The 16212-nt window shown below is 36.7% G+C and overlaps 1 protein-coding gene and 1 long non-coding RNA gene across 2 annotated transcripts in view; one reads left to right on the top strand and one right to left on the bottom strand.

Moving 5' to 3' along the window:
• Poxn (paired box pox-neuro) overlaps positions 1 to 16212 on the bottom strand; it is an 84678-nt gene that overhangs the window by 33433 nt on the left and 35033 nt on the right. The gene's annotated exons all lie outside the window — the stretch shown is intronic.
• Positions 2692 to 5928, top strand: LOC140754938 (uncharacterized). Its single transcript, XR_012103722.1, has 2 exons — positions 2692 to 2851; positions 5716 to 5928. It is a non-coding gene; the product is annotated as an uncharacterized LOC140754938 (long non-coding RNA).

Below are 16212 nucleotides of genomic sequence, written 5' to 3'. Positions count from 1 at the left end.
AAAAACCGACTTAAAACAATCGACTGAAAAGGGAACTTATGCTAATCTCACAATTCAGATAAATAAAACGACACCTTAAAACCCGCTTTTTTGTAGGACGTGTCAAATAATGAAACATACATATACTTACGCTAAGAACAAAGCCTTCCGCAATTAAGTATTTTTTATTTTATAATATAGGAGTAGCAGACGACCATGCAGTCCACCTGATGGTAAGTGGCTACTGCCGCCCATGGACATCTGTAACCAACCCCAGATAGGATTAGATATTCCTACCTGAGGTCGGCCAAAGATGCGCCGCTACCCCTGAGGACTAAGCTGGAATACCTCCGAAAAGTATGTCTCCCTTACCACACCTTTCAAAACGGAACTCAGCAGCGCCTAACACTGCTATTATTAGGCACAAATAGGTCGGTGGTGCCGCTGGATTCGAACCACTTCCAATGTGGTAAAAAGGGACAGACATTTTACTCTATTCACTGAACTTAAAGCTAACCGTACACATAATCGTGCAAACCGTATAGCCTCGCAGTAAACCGTTCAATTCGTAATGGTACCGAGACGCAGTGCTTCTGGAAAATCGTACAGCCGCGATACAATCTCATTTAAAGAAACGATCGTAATGTTTTAGGATGATCGCACACGTAAATCTGACGACGCATTATATGTAAGGGAAGATTTCATTACTGTCAGGGCAAAATAAATCGGAAGAAAGAAAGAAAATATTATTTCAATACACTTAATACTACTTTAAAGAAGCAATTGTAATGTTTAAGAATGATCGCGCACGTAATTCTGACGACGCATGATATGCAACGTAAAATTTAAATTACCTTTGAAGCAAGATAAATGGGAAGAAAGAAATAAAAAACATTGTTTGAGTACACTTCCTACTCATTTAAAGAAGCGATCGTAATGGATGATTAAACGCGTAATTCAAAAGAATTCGAAGATGACTCACATGGGATCTAATATTTGTAATCCTGTTAAAAACACTATTTAAAACCACCTCCCAGATTCGACTCAAGTTCACTACCGCTTCGCCTACTACTATATTATTAAAGCAGCGTTGAGCACTGCTGTTCTTGTTGCCCCCTTCTCTCTGTAGAGACTTCTCGTTCCAATTGTAACACTCCAATTAAATTACACATTTGTGACTGTTCTCAATTATCGCTTCAATCACACTCCTGTATTGTACCTTCTTCGATACCATTTGGGGTATGATAGGATACCAAATGAAAAGCATGGCAACCCACGGAGAATTTAACATCGGGTGGACTGCATACTGCTTTTCTACGTTAATTTAATTTAAAAAAAATTTTAGACAATATTTTTATAACGATTTTATGTATCGAAAGCTGTAAACGCGAAACGTTTTACTTCTAGAAGCGCAAATCCGCGCGCGTTTTTAATTAAAATATCAATGTAATTAGACAACATTTTTTATAAAGAAATTATGGACGAAAGTTGTAATAAACACGAAAGGTTTTACTTCTACAAGCGCAAATCCGCAATCATTTGCCGAAGAAAGATTAACACTTAAACTTGACGCGCCACAAACTAGAAGCTCTTGATGATCAAAATATACATTGTATCCTTATTGTATCTTAGTACTGGCTAGCAAGCAATAAAAATTGCCCAAGTGCAAGTCGAACTCGCGCCCGGAGGGTTCAGTACCACCTTTTTAATTTTTAATTTTTTAATATTTGATATTATAGCAGCTATTGTGCAAATTTGAACCGTCTACATATTACGGTTTAATAGACAAAATGAAAAACGTCGAAAATAGCGGTTTCTTGTATGGCAACCCCCACTTATTTTCAACTTTTTTACTTTTAGTAAGTATTTGCTGTTATAGCAGCCACCTTTATACATACATACTCTGTAATAAGTTTAAATGTCTATTACTGTTCAGGAGATAGAGCCTGTAGGCTTTAGGGCTGAACGTAGACTTAGTAATAGGGTTCCGTTTCCACCCTTTGGGTACAGAACCCTAAAAACGGTCAAATGTCCATATGTTTGCACTTTATGACATAACTTTCGAGAAAGGGCTCTAAAAACGGGGATTGCACGTTGAGGATGCGCGCATCACTAATATGCGCCCAGTTTTACAATCAGGCGCTCGTAAAACGTTATTTAAAGTTTTTTTTGTTGTTCGCCAATATCGCTCGTATATTGCGGAGGTTATTGCGTATTTTACAGCTTGTGACTGATTTTACAACACCGCCAATTGGTAGCGTTAGAGCCAACGGGAGCACCGACGTTCAGGGTTCCTTGTGAAGTTCTTGGTAGTTCCTTAACCCGTGTAGGGCTTTGATTGTATTTTTTTCTTATAACAGTGTTAAGTGTTGCTGTGTTTTGGTGTAAGATGTGGTAAGAGAGAGACTTATACGAGTGGTTTTTACTTTTGCCCTGTGCCCGATCTTGGACAGGACTCCTAGATGGCCATGAGCGGCAGTTACTATTTACCATCAAATTCAAAATTCTTCAACCTTTTTCTATTAAATAAGATTTAAATATGTCCGTTTGTTAAATAGATAAATATGTAAAGCAATTCTCAGATTTACTTAAAAAATAGTTTACTCTTAAAGAGGTTATATATTTATATAACAATACTTACTTTAGGTTTATTTCAATATCTTAGATTTTCGATAAGTCATATTAAAAATAAAACATAAGCAATCAAAATGACAGTTATGTAAATAGGAAATTTTCGATGCTATATACAAGCAATATTTGTAGTTTTTGGATATGGACCGATGTCGATGTGAGGAATACGCTGCCGCTGTTAAGAAACTGAGGTTCTACACCGTCGGAACCTTACGACCTGATATTATTGATAACTATGACCGTATGTAAAGTAAACCATTGCTTATTTCCATAAGTTTTGTCGTATTGTGAAAAATAGCACTTCTCCTATCTTGAAGTCTTTTAGGAGGCAAATAAGTACCCAATAAAAATGAACAGTAGTGTTCTACAGGACACAACTTTACTAAGGCATCTATACAGCTGGCACCGAAAATAGTTCAATGTCTTTGGCTAGACATTTTACTGTCGTGTTAGGTCATAATGCCTTTGAGGGATGTGGTAGGGAAGAGACTATACAAAGCTTTCCAACTTAGTCCCCTGCCTCTGTAAGAGTACACAGACTTGAGTTCCTCATTGTTCATAAGTGGATGTTACATCACCATCATGTTAGATCCACTCGTGAACATATCAGACCTTTTTGATGTGAAACATCTATAGCCGCACGTAAAACCGATTTCTGGCGTGGCGACGCATGCCTATACGATGGTATATATATACAGTCTATATGCAGTAGTGTGTACGGTGTGGCGACGCGTCGCCATGCGCAATCGACATATTTTATCATTATGACATATTTAGTTCCTATCACAATATGTTCTTTTCTGCATATTACTCTTACAAAATAATGTCGATGTTTCACATCTGCCAGGCGTCCCGTGACGGCTCACATTGTTTTTTTACTCTTATATGTCTCGAAATATACAAGATCACAAACAAAATTACTTACACTAATCAGAAAGATTATGTCAAGGATCGTATTTTTTCGGTACTACGATGCACTAATCAATCCAATGTTGAAAAAAGCCACGCCAATTTTTTTCAGCGGAGCATGCGCATCTGTAGCAGTACAAATAGAAATTGAGGTCAATCAATAAGTTGTGACCATATTCAACGCCATATATTATTACTAGTTTTTACCCCCAAAGGCACCTTAAAAATTGTTTTTATATATCCCTCGGGAACGGCTTTTATTACAATAAAAGGTACCCTATATCTTTTCCTAAACTCCTGACAACGTGTGTACGAAATTTCATAACAATCGCTTATGTGGTTCAAGCGTGAAAACAAACAAACAAACAAACTCACATTTGCATTTGTAATATTAGGATTTCTTACATTCAATACCCAGAAGCGGTACACGTTATTAAATGGTGAAGGGTTCCACCATATTTAACTTTATTTAATTAATTTGTCTCTAATTAGTTACGTAAACACACGTAATTTACAACCCATAATAAATCACCTAAATGTAGTTTTCAGTGGAAGTATTTATTTAGTTTCTACAAATTCATACAAAAGTCGAGCAGGTGACTCTATTAAATATATTTACATATTTTTCTAATTTAAGGTAACTAACGATTACATAAATATCTTGGGGGTAAATATAATTAATTGTTTGTAAGCAGTGATAGCCTGTGGTTAAAAGTCGGTTTAATCGTAGGGTCCGAGGTTCAAATTCCAGGCACTTTCCAATTTTTCAAAGCTATGTGCGTATTAGGTACATATTATTCCCTTACTTTAACGGTGAAGGAAAAGATCGTGATGAAATCTGCGCAACTGAAATATTTATAAAAAAATCTCAAAAGTATGTGAAGTATACTAATAGGTACGCACTTGAACAGTCCGCGCGGTCATAATAATATAGTCTATGACCATTTTTAGAGGAGACCCATACCCAGCAGTGACACAGGAAATTAATGGGTTGACGACGATAATTAATTGTCTGGTAAAAACTTCATTACAAATGTATATTTTTAATATATTTAGATACGTTTGAAACTTCCGATTAGTAATAGGAAGAAGTAAAAGCTATTGAAGGTAAACTCATTATCATTTGAATATGACAGCCGCGACAGCTTTCTTCCGTATAGGTAATTGTTGTGCATTGGTGATGGATTTCAGTTTAAAGTTTATTGTAACACGAGCTTTTGCCCGCGGCTTCGCTCGCGTTACGAAGTAATATTATTAACTAAGAAGATTTATACAAACTTTCATCACCTATTTTATCCCCTTGGGGGTAGAATTGATCAAATTCCTTTCTTAGCGGGTGCCTACGTCATAACATCTACCTGCATGCTAAATTTCAGCCCGATCCGTCCAGTGGTTTGGGCTGTGCGTTGATAGATCACTATGTCAGTCAGTCACCTTTGAGTTATATATATTTAGATTACGCCAAATAAATTAGACAAGACTTAAATATGCCTATGCCTACTTGATGTCAGAACTAGCATTAGTCGTCACATCAACATCAACAGAGATCGAACCTGGAACCTCCCACAATTGTTTTTCATATCAAGTTGTCATTTCATTTGAACTTACGTATCGCCAGCTCGGAATATGACTTATAATAGTTATTCAATTCTATTGATTTATTTATCAGATTACAGATAATATCCATAACAGAACATAAGTAACAACAGACATAGTAAGAACATACTTAATTCTAATGTTAGTAAAATAATATTACTGCATAAATTTTTACAAATTATTAATCATTCAATTCAATTCCATAGATTACTAAAGATTACTCACTCCTAACAAGAAAATGTAACCAGTTTTGAGAATTGAAATAGTTGCGTAAAAAAGTTTTGCCACGTCCGTATGCTAAAATGTCCCTAAAATATTTGAAATAATTATTTATTTATTATGTAAATTACGCAGTATTAGTTATTTATTCGTAAGTGTTCTCTTAAAATGTTTTTATTTGTCAAGAATTCAAAAAAAGAACTTACTAATAAGCCGTTTGTGGCTTCATTCAATTTCAAGGCGGCGAAGTATCTTTACTAATCTATGTTCAATTCATAAAAGATATAACAATATAACATTCATAATTACAACTTTGTTATGGCTTCACTACCCTCTGCACGAAACTCTATTAATGTATCGTCGAATTTTGTTATTTTCCAGGGACAGGCTACACAGCGACCTGGGTGAAGCACGGCGTGGATTATGAGGACATGAAGTTCTCGAGGCCCCGAGCGACCAGGATCCTGGAGCCACATGAGATACCCGAGAACCAGATGTCGGAAGCAAGCCGCCGCATTGAACAGATGTGGTGTCCTTTCATGACTCCTGTCAAACGATGATGGAGTTATCTTTTATGAATATATGGAAACGATGGAGGTTTTTGGGTTTTATTTATGTATAACTTCCTAATAAACATTAGTCTATTTGTTGACTTTCTAAAGTATGTAGATTGTTGGTTTTAAAAGGTTAGGGCCGACAACACAAAGAAGAGCTTAGAAAAATTAATCCATAACCATCTAAAAGGAACGCTTGGACTATACTTCACCTTTTTATAATATAGGAGAAGCAGACGAGCATGCAGTCCACCTGATAACCACCTGTAAGTGGTTACTGCCGCCCATAGACCTGAGGTCGGCCACAGACGCGTCGCTACCCCTGAGGACTAAACAGAAACGCTTCGGAAAATTATGTCTCCCTTACCACACCTTTCAAACCAGAACACAGCAGCGTTTAACACTGCTGATATTAGGCAGAAATAGGTATGGCGGTGGTGCCGCCGGAGTCGAACTACAAAGGACTCTACCACATTCAAAGTTATGTACTGTTTGTGATTTATTATTGCAGGTGACCATGAGCGGCAGTAACCACTTACCATCAGGTGGACTCTATACTCATTTCCTAATTAATAAAAATCTTTGATTTACAAATTGTATGTTAAAAGGCAATCGATACTTAACCATTCACATAAATAACGTATCTCAAATTAATTTAATTCACGAAACGGCCATTTGTATGTGTTGAAACTAGATTGTGTTAGTTTAATCGACAAATGGTTTGAACAACACCTTGCTTCACTTATCTAAATCAAATTTCCATAACAAAATCATTTCCGTTCTTAATAAAGTCAAAACAAAACTATAAAGTTATATTGATAGATGTTGGCCGCATTGCAAGAACTTGGAAGTCAAATGGGTAAATCTATTATGAAAGGAATATTCCGAAATACTATATCAATCAATCATTTTGAAGGTGGTAGAACCCTTTGTGGTTCTACTTCGGCGGCACTACCGCCACACCTATTTCTGCCTCATAACAGCAGTTTTAAGCGCTGCTGTGTCCTGGTTTGAAGGGTGTGGTAAGGGAAACATACTTTTCTGAGGCGTTCCAGCTTAGTCCTCAGTGGTAGCGGCGCATTTGGCCGACCTCAAGTAGAAATACCTGATCCTATTTGGGGTTGATTACAGATGTCCATGGGCGGCAGTAGCCACTTACCATCAGGTAGACTGCATGCTCGTCTGCTATTCCAATATTATAAAAAAACAAAACAAACAAACAAACGCTTTCTACACTCACAGCCCCACACTAGGATTCCCTGCATCGTGGGTGCTATGGACACACACAGAGACAAATACACAAACACCCAGACCCAGAAACAGAAATCTAAATTCATCATTTAGAAATCTGTCTGGCCGGGGATCGAACCCGGGACCCTCTGCGCGTCAGACCGGCATGGTGACCGCTCCGCCATGCGGGTCGTCAAATAAGTCAAAAAAGGAATAAGTATATGTTGTTCGACAGGTGGTAAGTATGATTCAATCAGCGAGGTACAACCTTCACACCTATGTTCTTCGTGAAGTTATTGCATCTCCTTAAAGGGCCACACGTATGTCGGTAGGTAATTGCTGCTGTGTTCCGTTTTCAAGGGTTTGGTAAGGGACACATATCTGGAGTTTCTTGCGCATCTTCTTCTCCATAGCGAATCACCTTCCGAAGCGGTGGTAGTTTGTTGACTTTCAAAAAGTATTCTATATGAAACAATTTTGAATAAATGAGATTTGAAATTGAATTTGAATTCCAAATTAGTCCTCAGGGGAAGTAACGCATCTGTCAATCTCTAAATTTAATATTATCTGGGGTTGATTACAGATGTACCTACATGGGCAGCAGTAACCATTAACAGATAGGTTTTATTAAAACTTAGTCTATTATACAGTGAACGAACAGCAGTGATAGACTAGTGGTTAAGAAACTCGGCCTCTCGATCGAGGCGTCCGAGGTTCAAATCCCAGGCACGCACCTCCGATTTTCTGAAATTATGTGCGTATGAGAAATTAATTATCACTTGCTAAAACGGTGAAGGAAAAACATCGTGAGGAAACCTGCATACCTGAGAGATAAAAAAAATTCAAAGGTATGTGAAGTCTACCAATACGCACTTGGCCAGCGCGGTAGACTATGGCCTTCTGATTCTGAGAGGAGACCCGTGCCCAGCAGTGGGACAAGAATGGGATGATGATGACAGTGAACGAAATGTCCGCATGTAATTCAATACTTTAAAAAAAACTATACGCACAATCTTTTGATACTAACGTAGAAACAACCTTAGAATTATGGTTTTTCGATTTAAAATTTCGGTTCCAATGTATACCTATCTATCCATTTAAATCTATAGTCAAAACATAAAACCAATAAAGAACCAATAAAACCTTAAAGATTTCCGTCAGAGAAAGTTTCGGTTATGTGGTTACTGTCATATAAGATCAGATGTAAGATAAGATATAAGTGAGCTACTTATTATTTAGATTAAAGATAAAATCAAGATGCCATAGTTTTTGGTGTCGCTTCGATTCACTTAAAGTGTGGCATCCGGTATGATATGCTTAGAATTTAACACTTTAATTATAAGTGATGCCGACACCTACTTGGTTTCGTCTGAACAGGAATTAATTTGTATATTTTAGCTGTGGCGGGTAATGTTTAGAAAGAAAGAAAGAAATAAGTTTATTACGTAATGCATTGTACACACACATCAATTACAAATTACTTAATTACAAAGTAATGGGATACAGGTACATAGAAAACTCAAGATACATAATAAGACAACACAACCGAATAAAAATACGATAGTTAATTAGGTACGTTACAGCATATCCCTATGTATGTATGTTTACAATGCATACGGAAAAGGCACTCACTCAGCATTGATGCCATGGTGAGTTGCACCACGGCGCTGATTTTCAGAGAGCCCATAGAGTGACGTATTGAGCGTATGTTTGTATGCACGTCTCATTCTTCAGGCGGACCCTGTATTCGAAACGGCTTGACGGTTTTAATAAATGACGTTTATGATATAGGAGTAGCAGACGAGCATGCAGTCCATGTAATGGTAAGTAGCTACAATACCCGTGGACATACAGATGTCAAATCAATCATTTAATATTAGGTTCCTACCTAAGGTCAGCTGTGTCATCTTTGGCCGACCTCAGGTAGAAATATCTAATCCTATATGGGGTTGACTACAGATGTCCATGGGCGGCAGTATATTACCATCTGGTGGACTGCATGCTCGACTGCTACTCTTACCTATATTAAAAAAATGCCACAGGTGCGCCGCTACCCCTGAAAACTAAGCTGGAATATCTCGGAAAATTATGTCTCCCTTACCACACCCTTCAAACCATAAACCATGTGGCGGTGGTGCCACCGGGGTTGAACCACAGAGGGTCCTACTACCTCTAAAAAATTAAGATTAAACTTTAGTAATTTTTACCCAATACGTAATTCTGTTCCAATGGTTTCAATTAAGAATATCTCATTACACAAGATTAATTAATCCTAAATGTTGTTTCGCCAATTTAGTTAAAATGTTGCGCACGCCTGCCTCAGTATTGCCGGAGCACGACGCAGGTATGCGCAACATTTGGTCGAGAACTGACCGTGCTTAGAATTGTTTGTCGTTAACATTAACATTTAGCATTGCCAACTTTAGATTTACATTGTAAGCTCTGAGTTTGTTAAGTTAGAAAATAAAGCTGAGTGTGTGTGTGACTTTAAAAATTATTTTTTAAAGTGATTTTATTAAGTGTCTATAGTTTTAGTTAATATTTGATAGACTGTAGTGTGGTAAGGTAGAGACAATTATGATGAAGCATTCCAATTTAGATCTCAGGAATAACTCATCTCTGCCAGAACTCAAATAGAACTGTAATTTTATCTGTGGTTGATATAATGTCCATGGGCTATCTATGCTACTTCTATAATGTACATTTTTTTCATAATAAAACTAGCTGACTCGGCAAACGTTGTGTTGCCATATAAATAAAAAAATGTTAAGGATGAACAATCCTTAACTTAGGGGTATAGAAAATAGATAGTAGCCGATTCTCAGACATACTGAATATGCATATAAAATTTGGTGAAAATCGATAAAGCCGTTTCGGAGGAGTACGGTAACTAATATTGTGACACAAGAATTTTATATATAACATTACCGCACTTTATAACAGTGGAGTAAGCTGTTGTATTCTTTTAATATAAATGTAATATTGTTTATTAACTCTAATTAGTAAATATAGTATAATTAAATATGTGTTACATTGATGCGCCATTTATCGCTTAAAATACACTTCGATATGTTTTTCTACATACGCCAATATATATATTATTATAAAAGTTTCTTGTATGTATGTATACAGTTGTATTCGTATGTATATAGTTTCTTGTATAAATTAGTACTTATATCACAATCCTTAGCATATCAAATCCTATTTCTAGCCATAAAGATACCAAAGTGAGAAAAACCACAGCTAAAACATTTAATAAAATCAATTAATCAAAGGTGAATCATTTCGCACAGTAATTGCTTAATCTATATTTATTGCGCTCCAAATCACGATATTTTCTATTTCGATAAATTGACAATAAAATATAAAAGTTTACGATATAAAATTGTAACGCAGTTGTAAACACCGAAGTAGAAAATTGATCGTGATGTTTAAGATTCATTAGATATTGCCCGAACTGGCGTATTAATATGGATAAGACCGAATTGAGGTTTATTAATAATTTATTGTGCAGTTTTTCTGATTTGTGAATAGGTTGACTTGTGACATACTATTGTAATGCTGTATCCACATGCGTGGCAATTGCCGTAAACGTCAAACCTTCACACACAAACATGGACGCGTTACAAGCGCTCGTGGCAAATTTGCTTTCATTTGTTAAAAGCTCTATCTACACGTTCGAATTCGTAACGGTACGTTGAGATTTGACATGCGTACCTTTTTGTGTGCGTGCGGACATTACGCAATGACAGAGATGCAAAAGGTGTATAATGCGGGTAGATCAATAATCATATTTAGTGATAAGCAGGTAGCTCACACGGCAGCCTGGTCGCGACCGCCGCGTGGTATAGATCGCACGTTGCATCTGTTCTACGTTGTTGAGAAATGTGTTAGTGTAGTGATTTTATGTTACAAAGTAATCTGTTTAACGAGTGGTGCCCTAGAGTGCTTACTTCAGAGCCTTTGAAGGTATTGTACACGATAGTTTTATTATACAATATGTTTTTACATATTTATAAAATATGTTTTTGTGTGATATATAATAGTTGTCGTGTATGGTCGTTGTTTGAAACTTAAAATGAAAAATAATTAACAGACAAATTAGAATGAATGATGACCAAGTTGCAAATGGGCAAATGGGCATGCTGCCCATCTGATGGTAAGTAGCTACTGCAGACCACCGATGGTGCAGAGATGGTAAGTAGCTAATGTAAATAACCTCCGTTAAGATAAGATTCCTACCTGAAGTTGTCAACACAAGCATTGCTAACCCTGAGGACTAAGATTTCCTCCCTTACCTCCTTGAAGCCATAACACAGCATTGCTTAACACTGCAGTTATTAGTTAGAACTCAGAAATAGATGTGGCAATGGTACATCCGGAGTCGAATCACAACGGATTTAAACACCATGTCCAGTAGGACAGTAATGAGCTTTTACTATTTTCTGCACAGCCCAAAGGTAGCCCGCCTAATGTGGAATAAATCCACATGTTATGGTTCAATAAAGTATAAAAAAAAAACAAAATGAGTTACCAACAGCGACAAGTCAAGGTCGAATTGCAAATGTCATATCCACATAACATTAACTTCGATCCGACCGCCCGTACATACCAACGAGCTAATTCGTCAACGCGTCAAGACAGTCGATAAAGCGTTTATAAACTGTCCCCCGATCTACTCAGCTGATAACGTGTCATGTGCATATCGATTTATATAATGCTGTTTGTATTTAACGTTGCTTTAATTATTGGCAAGGTAATACAGTAAAAGATTCATTGCAATTAATTACTTTTAGAAAACGAAAATTACGAAAAAAGCGCGGGGGGACATTGTTGGTGACGGGAGAAACTTTCAAAAGAATCAAAGGGTACCACGATGCCTTGGGAGAGACACCGAGTTATTTGGGATTTTTACCGCAGTTAAATCTCTTGGGTTGCCTTTATTGGTGCAGTGTGGAGGACTCGGGGATCTGCAACAGGTATGCAGGAGTAACGCTGAGGGACCTACGTGCCTAAAAGTTCTGTAATAACGAAAAATGAAATCTAAAAATATATTTACGAATATAGAGATGATGCATATATGTCCTTACTATATTTACCTTCTCCGTGATATTTAGTCATTATGGCTTCCGCAAATACGTAGTAACAATGACAGAAAGCTTAACAAAACAAAACTCATACACAGTCTCGCTGGGATCGAACCCGGAACCCTCCCACGATGGTCATCATTAAAGTGTGACTGTTACGTATATAGAATATAAATAAAGGCGATTAAATATTTGGGCGAGTGTTAATTAGGAAGCGAGAAGACCGCGGTGACGGAATGCAAGCAGGGCCCCCACGGCGTCGGGCTCGTTTTATACTGAACCGTGTTTGTTAAATAGCTCGATATGCTTTAAAATCGAAAGTTCAAAAGTAGTAGGGTAAATAATAGTACTTATGAACTATGGAGCGGTAGAGGTAAAAAGAAAAAACAAAAAAAAAAACAAATGTTTTTATATTAATTTAGTTATGCAACGTACGAGTAGCTGAACACAACTCTTGTAGTAAAAAAATAAGAACTGTCCTGTATGTCTGTCCGAAATTTCTTATCCATTCGAAATTCAATTTGACATAATTACCCGATTAAACACCTGTCAAATAATGCCATATAAATTTGCGTTTAGCTGTCAAACATCGTTCATTCGTAAATCCTGTCCGAAACTCGAAACTTCGGTCGAAACTACGGATTTATGCATATAAAATTTAGCATTTTTTAGTTTATTAGGAAGCGAAAACACTGCGGTGACAGTATGCAAAACGTGCCTTTTATAGTCGTCACAATTTAATAGGTCCATTTTGACACATGTTCTGTTCCGGCGGCACCACCGCCACACGTATTTCTGACTCATAACAGCAGTGTTAAGCGCTGCTGTGTTCTGGTTTGAAGGGTGTGGTAAGGGAGACATACTTTTCCGATGCTTTACAGCTTTGTCCAGTTTATAAATTAAAACAAAATAATACTAAGTACTTATTTCTCCTGCAATTGGCATTAGTTAGTAGTATGAATGTAAACAATTCATATAGTAAAAAGGGTACTGCTCTGTATGTGTTTCTGAAATTTCTCGTCCATTCGAAAGTAAATTATCCAATGAAACAACTGTCACATTTAATATATTTAATGCAATATGAGGCCATATAAATTAGCGTTCAGCTGTCAAATATTATTCATACGTAAATCCTATACGAAAGACATCCGTAGGTAAGTCAAACTAAAAAATATAAAATTATTTCCTAGCTTAACCAGCTAAATAATTATCGATATTATAAATTATTGATTTGAAAGTGGTAGAACCCTTTGTGGTTCGACTCCGGCGGCACCACCGCCACACCTATTTCTACCTAATAGTGTTAGGTTACTATGTTACCTACCAGCAGTGTTAGGCGCTGCTGTGTTCCGGTTTGAAGGGTGTGGTAAGGGAGACAGACTTTTCCGAGGCGTTCCAGCTTAGTCCTCAGGGGTAGCGGCGCATCTGTGGCCGACCTCAGGTAGGAATATCTAATCCTATCTGGGGTTAATTACAGATGTCCATGGGCGGCAGTAGCCACTTACCATCAGGTGGACTGCATGCTCGTCTGCTACTCCTATATTATATATATATAATACCCTTCTACGCCCCCTCCTCCATGATTTCACCGCGTTAAAAAAAATCCCCGAACGAAAAGGATATCCGTAAGTGAAAGCCCGACACTTCGGATACATCCGAAGTATATACCTGCCCGAAACTTCGGATGTCTGTGTAATAAGTAGACCGCCAGCCGTCTTCAAGCTATAAGGCATAGGTAAAGGTAATTAAGACGCGATAAAACAGCGGTGACGGAATGTTAGTAATGGTCTCCCGCTGAGATCGCGCGGTCCTCTACGCTTAACTTGAACCGTGTCTGTTTGTGCATAAGTTAAAGTCCATTAAGCCATGTATGCAGGGCGTATCAAAGAATGATATATACGTACAAACTTACATCCCTACATATATACACATACGCTTGAAGTACATACTACATAACCCTCGCAGTCCCGTAAAAAAAGATATTTATGAACTGCGTTTAGCTGTCAAGTATCGTTCATTTGTAAATCCCGTCCGAGACGGATATCCGTAAGTCAAAGCCCGAAACTTCGGATACATCCGAAGTATATACCCACCTGAAACTTCGGATGTCTGAGTAATAAGTAGACCACCAGCCGTCTTCAAGCTATAAGGCATAGGTAAAGGTAATTAAGACGCGATAAAACAGCGGTGACGGAATGTTAGTAATGGTCTCCCGCTGAGATCGCGCGGTCCTCTACGCTTAACTTGAACCGTGTCTGTATGTTGTTTTTATATCAAAACGTAGTGGTTTTAATTGTTTCGTACGTACGATTGCGAATTTAAAAGGAGTTAAAAAGGACTATATAAGAACAGCTTTAAGGATTTATAAATTACCTGGATTACTGAACTAGCCAAGTGGGCATATTTAAGCATCTTCAAATGTATGAAGCCACTCAACTTATTTCATTAATGTTCTCATTTGTTGTAAATTGTTTCTGTAAGCACTTTTTAAGCAAGGAGGTCTACTCAGCGTGTACCTAACTCTTAATTCCTTTAAGTTTAGAGTAGGTATTTCTTTCGTTGGATTACTTACGGATGCTTATTGTAAAAATTGACAGATAGTTAAGTAGTCAAAGATTTTTTTATCAATAGTTGTATAATCGCATAGTTATACTTTTGGATAGATTACAATGTTCAATAACAGATAAAGGCCTTCTGGAAACCACAGCATCTCATAAACGCGGCATTACCCAATTAAAAGCGTCTGTTGCGCCTCCGAATCTATTAAGACCGATATCTAAGTGACGAAAACTTATAAATATGAACACACCAAACGATTTACAATAAATTAAAAAAATCGGAAACATCGTGTGTGATCTGAGAATCTATTTAAATATTCGGAACCAAATCAAAGGAGTTAAACGTCTAATGCTCTGATACTATCACATTTATAGCCTCAATATGAGATATTACGATAAATATTATATTTTATTGATCATAATTAAATGTTTGACGTTCAAATCGTCTTCTGCCTTTTCCGTAAAGTCGAAAATGGCCGCGATATATTTGGTTATCACGAGCCAGATTCTAAGTGATTTCACATCAGCATACATTAGCTCGGTAAAGGCGGTTGTACATGGAAGAACAGTAGCGATCAAAATATATTGTGTAAAAAAAATCTTTTCTAATCTACTGTCTAAAAGACATTACAGTAAGAAATATAAATAAAGTATATGGAAGTAGGTAAGTGAATATTAAATTAAGAATTTAAACAATCGTTGCTTCATTTGATATTAATTTTTTTTTTGTGAATTAATATTTATTACTTAAAAAATAATACATATAATTGAATAAATTTCAAATTATTAATCTCATTAAATATTGAAAGTATAAGACTTTTAAAATAAAATTTAAGATTTTATGAAAACAAGTAATTTATTAAAAAAAAAAACCGCTTTTTTATTTTAATAAAAATAAAATAATTACATAAATGTTGCACATTTCTTTGGCTTATATTATACCCAAATTCCATTTTTGAAAATCGATATAATTTTTATTGATACATTAAATATATCTTATTAAACAAACAAAGCAAAAATGCGAACAATTCTTACCTTACTAACGACGTAAGCATTGTACCGGCCCACCTAATGTAAGTTTAAGCATGTATAATGAATTAGAAAACGACGCATTTGCCGGGTGGGCTGATACCGATCCGATATTATCTCGATACGAGATTCGGCTCGATTCCCTTAATTACCGTTAATGGCCCTACCGTGATAAGGGTTCTTTGAAACGCTTATGATTTCGACGCGTGAGGTAAATTCCTCTGGGATCCGAGACTCTAATGTCTCTCGTTTGACTTAATTAATCTGTTTAGCTACTCGCCTTTGAGTAGTTACGATTGCCGATTTTATCCGTTTTAACGGCAAATCAGAGAAAGTTGAAAGTTGCAGTACCAGGAACTTATTTAATATTACGGTGCATTTATTTACAAATCATGCGTCTTCATAATTAAAAATATTTAT

Source organism: Epargyreus clarus, unplaced genomic scaffold (assembly GCF_041222505.1).
Source record: "Epargyreus clarus isolate Ecla_fem2 unplaced genomic scaffold, WU_Ecla_fem_2.2 ptg000032l, whole genome shotgun sequence".
NCBI classification, from domain to species: Eukaryota; Metazoa; Arthropoda; class Insecta; order Lepidoptera; family Hesperiidae; genus Epargyreus; species Epargyreus clarus.
This window is presented reverse-complemented; position numbering and strand designations above follow the sequence as displayed.